The following is a 13,418-nucleotide window of genomic DNA, read 5'->3' as shown; positions in this document are numbered from 1 at the left end:
GATGTGAGCAGAGCCTGGATGACCACATGACAGTGCTGTCGATGGAACTCCTGCACTAGAGGGTGAGGTACCAGAGTGTGCCCCACCCTTGCCGGAGCAGCATTGGGTGGGGACACCTGGGAGAGATGCTGTGCTCTCTCTTGCTATCACCTGCCCCTCACAGAGCTGCTAGCTGGGCTGCTGAATAACCAGGGTTCCAAACAAACATGCTTCCTGGGAGGGGACCGAGAGGAAGAAACCTCCAGCCTTGGGCAGCTGCCCAGAGCTCTGAGACCTGGATTGCTGGCAAGGACTATTACTAAGCACCCATGACCTTGGCAAGGGATCTAACTGCAGGGGAGGGGGCACTGAACCAGTGCACCTGTGAGTAACCCAAGCAGCTGGGCCTGACCTGGGTCTCTAGGTCCCCGAGTGGACCTGCCATGGCCACATGGTAAAAGCGGGGGCCAGCCGTCCAGTGTGGCTCCCACAGCCTGCCCAGGGCCTTAGCACCGACTGGGTGGTTCTGGTGAACCACAATCCCACATGGACCTGCTGTATGCAGAGACTGGCTGCTCCCTCCCTGTGAATCAGACCCCTTCTCCTGAGGACAGTACTTTCTAGTTAGAACCTCTGCAGGCTCCAACCCTGTGTCCTGGCCAGGGCGGGGATCCAGTCTTAGGCTCACACATGCCCCAGACCGGGTGCTAGTTTGGGGGGATGCAAAAGAGAAGGCCCCAGCCCGCAGCCCACACACCTGCCTGCCCCTGGGGCCACTCTGCATGCCCCGCCAAGGTTACTGAATTGGGCTGCAAGGCCAGCTCTTCACTCCACCTCCTACTTGGGAAGCACTTGACAGTTTACAAAGTTTCTCCACCTCTGAGAGTGTCCCTAACTTTTTTTTTCCTTTAGAATTATTTTATTAAATCATAAATGTACAACAGCTTCTTTTTTTTTTAACTTTTATTTATTTATGATAGTCACACAGAGAGAGAGAGGCGCAGAAACATAGGCAGAGGGAGAAGCAGGCTCCATGCACCAGGAGCCTGGCGTGGGATTCGATCCCAGGTCTCCAGGATCGCGCCCTGGGCCAAAGGCAGGCGCCAAACCACTGCGCCACCCAGGGATCCCATGTACAACAGCTTCTTAACTCTACACATGCACTTAAATTTTTTTTTTTTCTGCACTTAAATTTTTTTAAAGGAAAAACGTTATGTCTTATTACACCATGATCCTGGCTAATAGCTTTTCATAACTTTGAGGAAAATCTTAAAAAAGGTTTCACATGTCACCTGAAACTTACAAATTTAACATTATCAAAGAAGGAATGCTAAAACAAAAAAAAAAAGAAGGAATGCTTCTACACTCTTACAAAGACCACTAGAAAGAAACAACAATTAAAAAGCTAAGAAACTGTCTCAAAGGCATTTTTTTTTACAATCCCTCCTCCACAGTAAGGTAATGTTATTAAATAATCCAATCCATTCACAAAATGGCTCTCCGCATCTGCTCTGGTGTTCTCTGCCATAGCTTTCTTAGAGAGGAGGGAAGCAGCTCGCTCAAGGTCATGCCACTGGGAAGGGACAGGCAGAGATGGGGACCTGCGTCCCCAGTGTCTCAGAGCCCAGTGCACCCCAGCTGCCCTCCCTCCCACCCCATTCCTGAGCCAGTTCTTGGGCCACTTCTAGACAAGCAGGAAGCACGCCCTCCCCTCCCCCAAACCCTGACAGAGCCTCTGTGTACTGGAGGCAATGATCAGTGACCTTGGGCATGGACTGCACACGGTCACTTGAATAGGGATAGATGAGGTCAAGTTGCCAAGGCATTCACAGCGACTCCCCCTCCCTCCACCCTGGGGATCCCTCCCGCCCAAGTCCTGTGCAGAGCCCTTGGCCTCCAGGGTGGTGGAGGCCCGGAGACAGAGTGCAGGCCTGGCTCAGGACTGGCCAGCCAGAGGCCAGGGACTGCAGAGCTGCTCACGTCCGCACATTTCTGAGCTCCACATCCCTTGGATCACTTCCAGGGGCCAAGACTCCCACCCCTCCACTGGGGACAGCTGCCTTCTGCGCTTAGCCAGAGGTGGCCCAAGAATTCTGGCTGGCTCAGCCTTGCACTCTGACCTCAGCAGAGAGGCACGCAGAAGGCCACGTCTTTCAAGCCCTCCCACCCCTGCCCTGCCCCAGGCCTGCACGGTCAAATGCTGACCCTTGGGGCTGCTCTTCTGCCTGGTTCCCCACCCCACCCCCGCCCACCCCCTGCAAGCTCCCTGCAACTGCTTCACACCCTCTGCAGCGGCTCACCCTCTCCCTCCATCCTCCGCGCCCTTCCCCACGCCTGCCTCTTCTTTGCAAATGCCTGAGTCAGGGCACAGACCTCTGCTCACGCCCAGTGAGGTGCCACATACAGATTTGTTTTAGTGTTTCCTTCATTCCCCCAGCTCCTCCCACCCTCCCATGGATGTTCTTTTATACCCAGGTAGCCTTAGAACTATCTAGTAGGATTTCTGTATGCCTTGTATTCTCAGTTCATGGAAGAGGTTCCACGGTACAGCACCATAGTTTTAGGATCTCCTGGTGATGGTATGTGACCTTGTTCATGGCTCCTGATGGCTATGTGGCTCATGCCTAATGTTGGACCACAGATTTATTTAATCCCAAGCTTCCCTGCCACAACTAACACTATGAGAAACATCCACGGGAAGGCTCCTAGAGACCTGAGTGGGAGTGACCTGCGAGAAGCAGCCAGCAGTAGGGTGGCCACCCCAGAGTTATACATACTTCATAAAGCTAGGCACTGTCAGATTGCTCCTGAGCCACCGCACCTGTCCCCATTCCATCAGCTGGTGCAACGAGAAAAGAGAGGATGTACCTGTTTGGAAAAGTCTGTCCCCTAGAAAGGCAGGAGCTGATGTTGAAAAGAAGGTAAGTTTTGGGTGTAGGAAACAGGGGAGGCTATGGTGGTGTCTCCAAGAAGATGAGAAATGAGGGAGGAGGAGGGAAGGAGCCACTATGGAGGGAGGCCAAGTGCCACAATGAGCAAATCTGAGGTTGTCTAAAAAGTTCTTTGCTTTGCAGGATATGGTGAGACCCTCCCCCTTTCAGAATGACCAGCTGCTTAGAGGCATCCACTATTCCCACAATGCTTCAAGACGTGAGTGGGCTTCTTAGGGGCCCAAGGACCAGACCCCAGTGTGGGAGCCAAAGTGGGAAGAATAGGGGCCCATGAGCTCTGCCTTGTAGTAACAGACCTCCTAGAGGGCCTCAGGCCCCCCACCCAGAGCATGGGGCTTGGGGTTCTTGGCCATCTTATCTAGATCCCTAGGGTGGGGAGGTGCTTCTAACACTTGCATGATGCTCCTTGGTAGGTATGGACATTATTGAAGATGTCATTTCCCACACATCATAGAGTGCCCCGCTGAGGACCAGGGGGAGAAACAGCCCTCTGCCGTGGTTACCTGTGCTGTGTCTCAGCCTCACCATGTATCCAGCTCATGATCTGTAAATTGGGTCTCTAATCAGGTTTCCCACCATCACAATCAAGGCCCTCTGGTGAGTGTGCAGGGTGTCACAGAGGGCAACCAGGCATCCACTTTCCTGTTGGTGTCCTTTGAAGCACTTTTCTTTTTTAATTTTGAAAAAGTCCACCTTACTCATTTTTCTTTGGTGGCTTGTGCTTTTGGTGTTATACCTAAGAAATTGTTGCCCAACCCAATGTCCTGAGAGTACGTCTGTTTTCTTGTAAGGGTCTTGTCGTTGTAGTTCTTACATTTCAATCTTTGATCCATTTTGAATTAATTTTTGTATATGTTGTGACACCAGGATCAAAACTTATTCTTTACACATGGCTCTCCAGTGTCCCAACACCATTTGTTGAAGAAATGATTCTTTCCCCCATTGGATTATCTTGATACCATTGTCAGAAATCAATTGGATGTCCATGAAAGAGTTTATTTCTAGATTCTAAGTTCTATTCCACTGATAGGAATGTAAACTTGTGTCAATACCACACAGTCCTTTTTAAAAAGATTTTATTTTGGGATCCCTGGGTGGCGCAGTGGTTTAGCGCCTGCCTTTGGCCCAGGGCGCGATCCTGGAGACCCGGGATCGAATCCCACGTCGGGCTCCCGGTGCATGGAGCCTGCTTCTCCCTCTGCCTGTGTCTCTGCCTCTCTCTCTCTCTCTCTCTCTGTGACTATCATAAATAAATAAAAATTAAAAAAAAAAAAGATTTTATTTTATTTTGATTTAATTAATTTATTTATTTAAAATAGGTTCCATGCCCACTGTGGGGGTCGAACTCACAACCCTGAGATCAAGAGTCGCACACACTCCACCAACTGAGAGCCAGTCAGGTGCCACCACCGCCCCCCCCACCCCTCCAATCTTAGTTACGGTAACTTTGTAGTAAGTTTTGAAATCAGAAATACTCTAACTGGGATCCCTGGGTGGCGCAGCGGTTTGGCGCCTGCCTTTGGCCCAGGGCGCGATCCTGGAGACCCAGGATCGAGTCCCACATCGGGCTCCCGATGCATGGAGCCTGCTTCTCCCTCTGCCTGTGTCTCTGCCTCTCTCTCTCTCTGTGACTATCATAAATAAATAAAAATTAAAAAAAAAAAAAGAAATACTCTTTGTTCTCTTTCAATATTGTGTTGGCTCTTCTGGGTTCCTTACATTTCCACATAAACAGCAGGATCAGCTTTTCAACTTTTTGGAGAAGCCAGCTGGAATTTTGATAGAGCTTACGTTGAATCTGTAGGCCAATTTGGGGAATATTACCATATTAACAGTATCAAATCTTCTGACCCATGGACATTTATTTTCATTTATTTAGATCTGCTTTACTTTCTTTTAATAGTGTTCTATGATTTCCAAAGTATGAGTTTTTCACTTCTTTTGTTATTTATTCCGAAGTATTTTGTTCTTTGATGCAATTGTAAATGGAATTGTTTCCTTAATTTCATTATCAGATTGTTCACTGCAACTATATAGATCTCCAAGGAGATTTCGATGTTCTCTTTCTTTCCTATTGTTTGGTCTCCCTTCTCTCTGGGCCATGGCCCTGAGCCACCCTAGGTTCCAGCAGCATGACCCAATGTCACCAGGGTTTGGTGCTGGCCTACATCCCCATCAGACCATGGCTCCTCAAGGGCTTCATTTGGGCACAGGTCCCAGTACTCAGGGCATGTTCATCCAGGGAATGAAAGAATAAGTGAACAAGTGAGTGAATGAGTAAATGGATGGACAAATTAATCCATGCAGTGTGCTGGACTCTGCATGTTGTGGGGCAGTTGCCCCCAGAGCACTGGCCTGCGGTCTTCCAAGTGACTCCCACACTTGTCCCGTACCTTCCCTGGAGGTACTTCTGCTCCAGGCCCTCCACCCACACTCCAGGGAAATGAAGTCAGGAAGGCAGCTTCCTAGGACTTCCTGCGGGCTGCGAGAGGGCGGAGCTAAGTGAAAGGAGAAGGGAAGAGGGCGGGCACTTGGAGAGAAGAAGCCCCACCTACCAGCCAGTAGCTTGAGGCCTCCTCCCAAGGCAGGCTCCAGACAAGCAGCCAAAAAGCTGAAACAACCCAAATGTTTATCAGTGGATGGGCTGATAAACAAATTGTGGTATATTTATACAATAAAGTATTATTTGGCCAAAAATAGGAATAAAGAACTGACACACTCTACAATAACCTTGAAAACGTTAGGCTTGGTGAAAGAAGCCAGATACAAAAGACCAGCCACATATTGTGTGACTCCATTTACACAAAATACAGAGAATAGGCAAATCCATGGAAACAGAAAGTCAACCGGTGGTTGCCAGGGACTTGGCATATGAAGGGGAATGGAAGGTTGAGAGACAAAGGGTACAAGGTTTCTTTGGGGGGCTGATGAAAATGTTCTAATATTGATTGTGGTGATCATCGCACAGCTCTCAAATATGCTAAAAGCCACTGAAGTGTGTCCTGGGTGGGTGAATTATGTGGTATATTATCAATTCTATCTCATTAAAGAGATATAATTGTGTATGAATTATATCTCAATAAAGATTTTTTCAAAATCTCTGTAGAGGGGCAATGCAGTAACTCAGTCCTTTTTTCCAGGAGAGGAAGGGGGGCAGTTTCTGGGTCCAGCCCCTGGCAGCACTACAGACCTGCCGGTCACCTTAACTAGGTCACCTCCTCTCCCTGGAGCTTGTCTCCTTGTCTCCAGAATGGAGGGACCAGGTCATTTCTGAGCGCCTTTTCACCCCTGATGTTTAAAGACTCAAAACATGGGAGCCCTTTGAGCCAGCAGCCCCAGTTCTAGAAATCTTGCCTAGAGAACCGTCCTCAGGCAGGAGAAAGCACTATGCTCAAAAATGTTCCGTGCAGCATTTTCTGTAATGCTAAAAAACCAGAAGCCACCTAAGCTTCCAACAACAATAGAACGGTTACATAAATGGCAGTTGTGCTGTTTAAAACAGGGCCCGAAAACCCCAACAAACATGGGAAATGCTGCTGCAGTGACATTTGGAGCAAAGTGGGGACAGAGCTGAGCTAGGAGAGAGGATTGGAACCCCATAAACATTTCCAGAGAGCAACAAGACAGACTGAAGCAGGCGTGTTGAGGAGAAGCCATGAGACTGAGCATGTCTCCCACTTCCACCAGGAAGCCCAACAGGTCACCACAATGGTGTTTGTATGACCTACAAAGTGGGCCTCAGCTCCTCACTGTGTGGTCTGTGTTGCACAGGTGACCTGCAGGCTGGAGTCGCCTCATGGGGCAGGTGGACTCGGAGACAGGGAAGCCAGGAGGCCAGGGGCCACTCGCCAGGCTGCCTCAAAGCCAAGGTCCCCCAGAGGCAGAGCTCCTCCGGGGGGCAGCTGCCAGGACCCCTGGGGAGCTCCTGTAGGCGAATCCCGCCCGCAGAGCATCCTCACCCAGCTGGGGTAGCCCCCAGGAGAAACTGAGGCTTCATCTGGGGACAATCACTGCCCCGAGCCGAATTGGAAACAAACCTCTCCTGGACAAAGACTTCGGAGGCTCACTCCAGTCTTGCTCCTCCACAACGGCACCACCTTGGCCCAAAGCATCAGCGGAGGGGTGAGGAGGAAATGTGGGAGGGGAGGTGTCACCTCGAGGTCCAGCCCACGCGCCCACTGCCCGAGGCGGGGCTCCCCTTCCCAGACCCACCGGCAGCTGGGGCAGTGGTGGCAGCGGTGCCCCCGGCCGTGCCAGGTCTGGCCCAGCGAGCTCAGCACCGCGCTTCTGCCTCAGGCTCGGGCCACAGGCTTTCCCCGCCTCTGCCAGTTCCCACGCCCTCCTCCGGGCAGCTCCCCTCCGGGCCTGCCCCCACCCTTGTCGCAGGGACAAAGAGGGCTTACCTGAGCCCGAGGGAAACCCCACACTCCTGACCCCACCCCTGGGCGGAAGGAGGACACAGGAGATGAGGGCGTGAGGGAAGATGGAGCGGCTGGCTTCTGTCCGGGCTCTGGTCGTGAGAGCCCCGGCTGTCTGGTGGCCTCCGTTGGTCAAACTCGCGGTCCTCGGCCCCTCTGCCAGCGGCGTCGGGGTCTGGGCCGTGGCGCGGCTGGGGAAGGCGGCGGGGCTCTGGCCCAGGTCACGGGGCTCACCTGAGTCCTGGCTGCGCCCGGCTGCCCTCGGGCCTAGACAGAGCCAAGGCCCACGGTGGCTGCGGCTCCCAGGAGCGGGCGAGGCCAGGGCGGGAGACAGGGGTTTCCTTGAGAGTTTTGGGCAACTTTTCCATTTTCCAAAGTAGTTGCACGTGCGGGGCCTCCGTCACCCTCCAGACTCAGCCCTAGCCTGAGAGACAGGCCGACAGACAACTGCAAATGGCACAGTGAGGAAAGACGCCAGAAAAACGTGTCGTTGTCGAGCTGGCTGCCGAGCCCAGGCACGGGAACCTGAAAGGGGCTCCGAAAGGCCTCCCGGAGCGGCGGAGGCTGGGGCAAGGAGGCCAGGCACCGGGAAGGCTTAGGGATGATGTCAGATGGCTTCAGCTTCTGAGAGCTTATCAAGTGCCTGCCATCCCCTCACTGCCTAATTCTGCAAGGTATTACTATCTCATTTCACAGATGGCAAGACTGAGCCTTATGTTCCTGACTGGCCCATAGTTAGCCCCAAGACCCTAATCAGTCAGGGTGGGTGAACTGTCATAACAAAGAACCCCCAAACCTCCATGGCTTAGTGCACACTGATTTCTTGCTCACTCCACGGTCCTGTGCGAGTCAGGCACCCCTCCTCCCAGCTGTGACTCAGGGACCCAGGTTCCATTTGTCCTCTGGTACCACACTGTGTCTAGCCCGTGGCCTTGGAGGTTGCTGCAGAGCAGAAATTGAGTTGAAGTGCCCATAGGAGACTTTTATGGGCTAAGTGGAAGTGACATGTGTCTCTTCTGCCCCCTTCCCACTGGCCTGATTCATCCTTAGGTCCAGGGAACAGGAAATGTGGTCTACTGGACCCTCAGGAAGAAGAGGAACACAAGGATGTCAAGGATACTGGATCACTCATCCCTGAGCAATTGGCCTGGAGTCTGTGTCCTTACCTGTAGGGTACTGCCTCCCGCACACTCTGGAGGAAGAGGCACCTTTGGCTACATGGCAAGCAGCTGGGGTGGTTCACATGCCAGGGTGGGGAAGAAAGAGCCCCGGAAGGCTGCGGGCCAAATGTGAGTCTCCAGCACCAACCAAGGTGTCTGGACTTTCTCCTTGGGCAGTGAGGAGCCACTTTAAGCCTTTAAGCAGGGAAGTGCCCTGGGTAAGTCTGGGTTCTAGGGAGAGAATTCTGCTAGGTGGAGGCGGAGGGGGTGGGGGGTTAGGTTATGTGACCATCCAGGGTCCCCGGTGACCCAGAGTTGCATCTCTGGCCCCCTGCTCTGCTGTTCATCCTCCTCTGTCCCAGCCCATCATGGAAGCCTCAGTCCCTGGGGCTCCGCAGGGGCCCTGGGCAGGACACCACAGCCCCACCCCGAAGGACAGCTCAGGGAAGGCTGCCCTTGCTCTGAGAGGGTGGATGTGTAGCTGTAATTCTATTGTGTCTGGGAGCCGGCAAGGACAGAGGGACTGATAACCACGTTTGGTTCATTGCAGGCGCCGGGACATCACTCAGGCCCAATGAGGAGCCATTAACCTAGATCAAGTGTGCCCTGCGGGGGAAACCATCTCCCAGCAGCCTCATTAGGACAGGACCTTGCAGCAAGACACAAAGGGGTGGGTGAGGTGGGGCCGCTGGGGAGGCTGGGGGTGTCCCTCCTCAGGGGAAAGCATCGGTGGGGCATGTAAATCATCCGGCCCTGGATCTTGGCTCTTCATTGCCTGAGGAAGACAGGTATTTCCTGATGTGGGTGGGCCACCTGGTGTCTAGGTACATGTCAGCCTCTGTAAACCTCCTCATACCCCTTTCTGTTCCTACACAGCCTGGTGACAATACCTCTCCTTTCTTTGTCCCCTGGAGACCCTCTCTCCCCACAGCCCCTCCCAGGCTTCTCACTGAGTGGGGGGAGGTGGGACTCTTGCAGGACTTCTCCTTGCCCCCCCCCACCCCTGACCACAGCTCCTGGCTCTTCCCCTCCCTTGTCTCATTCCCCATCACAGCCTCCCAGCTAACCACACTGGCTGCCATAACAACCACCCCAGCCCCCCAGTGCTAGCCATGGGCAGGCCTATTCTCAGGCTCAACTTGCATTACCTCACCTTACCATGAATGAGCTGTGAGCACTGTGCTTCCTCAATCCACAGATGATGGATGGCTGCCCAGAGAGGGCAGGAAGCTTGCCTAAGGTCACACAGCAACAAGGGCTAGAGCAGAAATGCTATCTCTTCCCCTCTTGGCCTTGCCCCGTCCTCAGCCTTCTGTCCTCTCTCTGTGCTCTCCCACTCCAGTCACCCCTCGGGAGGAGAGCTCGGCTCTTGGTGGGGGTGCGGGGGGTGTCTTGTCTGCGGATACAACCTGCCCCTCAGGTCTGGGAGGGTGAAATCAGCTGATGAATGGACTTGGAGCTCCAACCCAGTGGACAGGAGCAAAGGGAAGGCAGCTTCTGTCCCCCAGGAGCCAAGGATGTTGTTACCTCCACCCCTCACGCCACCCAGGAGCACTGGCAAGCCAGATGTCTGCCTCCTACTCGTGGAAGCACACCCCCACCCCCCGGAGGATTTCAGCTGGCTGGCCGGGAGGCAGGGCAAGCTGGCAGTGAGAGGCTCGCCTCGGGGTGGGCTCTGAGTGCCCTCTGTCCCTAGAAGAGAGGAAGGGGAGGTTGAGAGGGGCTGAAGAAGAGGACATGAGAGAAGTATGAGAGGCCAATGGGAGGCCCAGTCTTAGGATGTCTCCTCACTTCAGCCACTTGATGTAAGGAGGTCTCATCTCTAAGCCAGCCCTACATGAAAATTCCCTATATTCAAACTCCTTCACATACAGTTACAGGTGCCGCAGTTATGGGCACCTCCTCCTCCATATCTGAGCCTTGACCTGCCTTGTCTCTCTGCCTTCAGCTGTTGTCTCTGGGGAACAGAGGTCCAGGGCGGTCCTCTGGCCGAAGTAACACTAGCCTTGCCGGGACAGGCAACCTTCAGAATCAGAGACCTGGGTGTCATTCTGGCCCTAATTGAAAAGCCATGTGCCCCTGGGCCAGTTGCTTCACCTCTCTGAACTTCAGCTTCCTGGAGTGTACATGGGCCAACATAGCCGAACTTGCATGGTTGTGAGGATCCCATGCCTCCAGTGCAGACCACACGTGGGCTCATGGTCCTCAAAAGCTGACCCTGTCGCCTCCCACTCTGGTTGCCCGGGATCCTGGCCACCTCCTGGCACTCTGTCCACTTTGCAGTGGCCTCCAAGTGAATGTGTGGAAAGCTGAACTCATCAGTGGCCTCTACACCAGGTCCGCTACTTAAATTACACATGTCCAACCTGAGAATGATGACCGTCCTGTACGCTGAGGCTAAAAGCTACAAAATCATCTTTGACTTTGTCTCTTGGCTTAAATCCTTCTACCCAATGGTCACCAAGCTTGGGTAAATCCCTCACCTAAACTTGCCTTCATCCAGTCCTCTGTACCCAGACCCGGGTCAAGACCAGATCCTGTCCACAGCAAGGGCTCTCTCTACAAGCTCTGGGGTGTGGGTGAGGATGTGAAGGTGGGGCCCTGCCCTCAGGGAGCTTCCCTTTAATGCAGGAATCTGGCTTGTCCAACCTTCCCTGTGACAGAGGAGAGGCACCAACAGTCCCATCAACAAAGACAGCCTGGGAAGTCTACAGGTGGCACTTGGATGGGCTATTAAAAGACAAGGAACATTGAAATCGGTGCTGCAGTGATGAAGGGCATTGCAGTGTAGGGAAAAGCAAACTGTCCATTCAGTAATATTCTAAGCACCTATTGTGTGCAGGCACCTCATTCCAGTAACTAGGACAGAAGACTCTGCTCTCATGGAGTTTACAAATTCAAACACAATAAGTATTATAAAGAAAATAAAATATAGCATGTGATGGAGAGTGACAGAGGGAAGCTTCTGTAAGGAAACATTTCCAGAAGGTCTTAATAACAAAAAGGAGCCCTGTAAAACTGAAGGGAAGAACATTCTAGGCAAAGAGAACAGCAAGTGCAAAGACGATAATCCTGTCTTCTTCAGGGAACAAAAATACTTTTGACAATCCAGACAGTGTGGTTCTGGCATAAGGATAGAATCATAGACTAATGGGATAGAACTGAGAGTCCAGAAATAAACTCATATATCTATAGTTAATTTATTTGCAACAAGGGTGCCAAGATTGTTCCATGAGAAAAGAATAATCTTTTTGATAAATGGTTCTGGGACAACAGAATATCTATCTGCCAAAGAATGAAGGTGGTCATCCCCTGCCTTACAGCACATACAAAAATTAACTCAAAATGCGTAAATAAAGGCTAACCCTATAAAACTCTTGGAAGAAAACATAGGAGAAAATATTCATGATCTTGGATTTGGCAATGATTTCTTAGATATAACACTGAAAGCACAAGCAACAAAAGAAAAACACAGAAGAATTTGGCTTCATCAAAAATTTTTAAAACTTTTGTGCATCTGAGGCACCTGGGTGGCTCAGTGATTGAGTGTCTGCCTTTGGCTCAGGTCATGATCCTGAGGTCCTGGGATCGAGTCCCCCATCAGGCTCTCTGCATGGATCCTGCTTCTCCCTCTGCCTATGTCTCTGCCTCTCTCTCTGTGTCTCTCATGAATAAATAAATAAAATCTTAAAAAAATAAACTTTTGTGCATCATCAAGAAAGTGAAAAGAAAGCCTACAGAATGGGAAAGGGTATTTATAAATCAAATACTTACAGATTTGAAAAGAATCTAGTTTCCAGAATATATAAAGAACCCTTACAAATCAATAATGAAAAGATAAATAGTCCACCTAAAAGATGGGCAAAAAATCTGAACAGACATTTCTCCAAAGAAGATATATAAATGGCCAACAAGCACATGTGAAGATGTTGAACATCACTAGCTGTCAGGGAAATACAAATCAAAACCACCACGAGATACCATTTCACACTGTCTAGAATTGTTAGAAGTTTTTAAATGAACAGTAAAAAGTTCTGTTAATGTGGAGGAATTGGAACCCTCATACACTGTTGGTAGGAATGTAGAACAGGGCAGCTGCTTTAGAAAACAGTCTGACAGTTCCTCAAAAATATAAACATAGAATTACCATACAACCCAGCAATTTCACTCCTAGATATATACCCGGAAGAATTGAAAACAGGTACACAAGTGTTCTTAAGAGTACTATTCACTGGGTTATGTAATGAGCACTGGGTGTTATATACAACTGATAAATCACTGAACTCTACTTCTGAAACTAATAATACACTTTATGTTAATTGAATTTTTAAAAAAATTTTTAAAAAGAACACTATTCACAGCAGTCTAAAGGTGGAAACAACCTAAATGCCCATCACTTGATGAATGGATTTTTAAAAATGTAGTAATATCCATTCAATGGGATAATAATCAACCATAAAAACAAATGGAGTTCTGATATCTGCCACAGTGTGGATGAACCTGGAAAAAACCATGCTAAGTGAAAGATGCTAGCTGTAAAGGGTTACATATTATACAATTCCGTTTTTTTTAAAGATTTTATTTTTAAGTAATCTCCACACCCAACATGGGGCTCAAACTCACAACTCCAAGAGTAAGAGTTTCATACTGTACTGACTGAGCCAGTCAGGCACCCCTGTATGATTCCATTTATATGAAATATGCAGGATTGGTAAATCCATGGAGACAGAAAGTAGATTCATGGTTGAGGGGAGGGAGTGAGCAGGAGAGAGAAATGGAGAGTAACTGCTTCGTGGGAGTGAGTTTTCCTTTCAGAGAGATGAAAATGTTTTAGAACAAAATAGAGGAGATGGTCACACAAGATTGCGGATGTATTAAATGCCACTAAACTGTACACTTTCAAATGGCGA

General features: G+C 50.6%; 1 long non-coding RNA gene across 2 annotated transcripts; it reads left to right on the top strand.

The window, feature by feature from the left end:
• Positions 1 to 6,704: 6,704 nt before the first annotated feature.
• LOC112664438 (uncharacterized) lies at positions 6,705 to 12,703 on the top strand. 2 transcript variants are annotated; one of them, XR_003139715.3, is made up of 4 exons: positions 6,705 to 7,052; positions 7,729 to 8,022; positions 9,059 to 9,178; positions 10,457 to 12,703. It is a non-coding gene; the product is annotated as an uncharacterized LOC112664438 (long non-coding RNA). The 2 variants fall into 2 exon arrangements; XR_003139713.3 differs by having other exon boundaries at positions 7,726 to 8,022.
• The last annotated feature ends 715 nt before the right edge of the window (positions 12,704 to 13,418 follow it).

This window comes from Canis lupus, chromosome 17, assembly GCF_003254725.2.
Source record: "Canis lupus dingo isolate Sandy chromosome 17, ASM325472v2, whole genome shotgun sequence".
Taxonomy (NCBI): Eukaryota; Metazoa; Chordata; class Mammalia; order Carnivora; family Canidae; genus Canis; species Canis lupus.
This window is presented reverse-complemented; position numbering and strand designations above follow the sequence as displayed.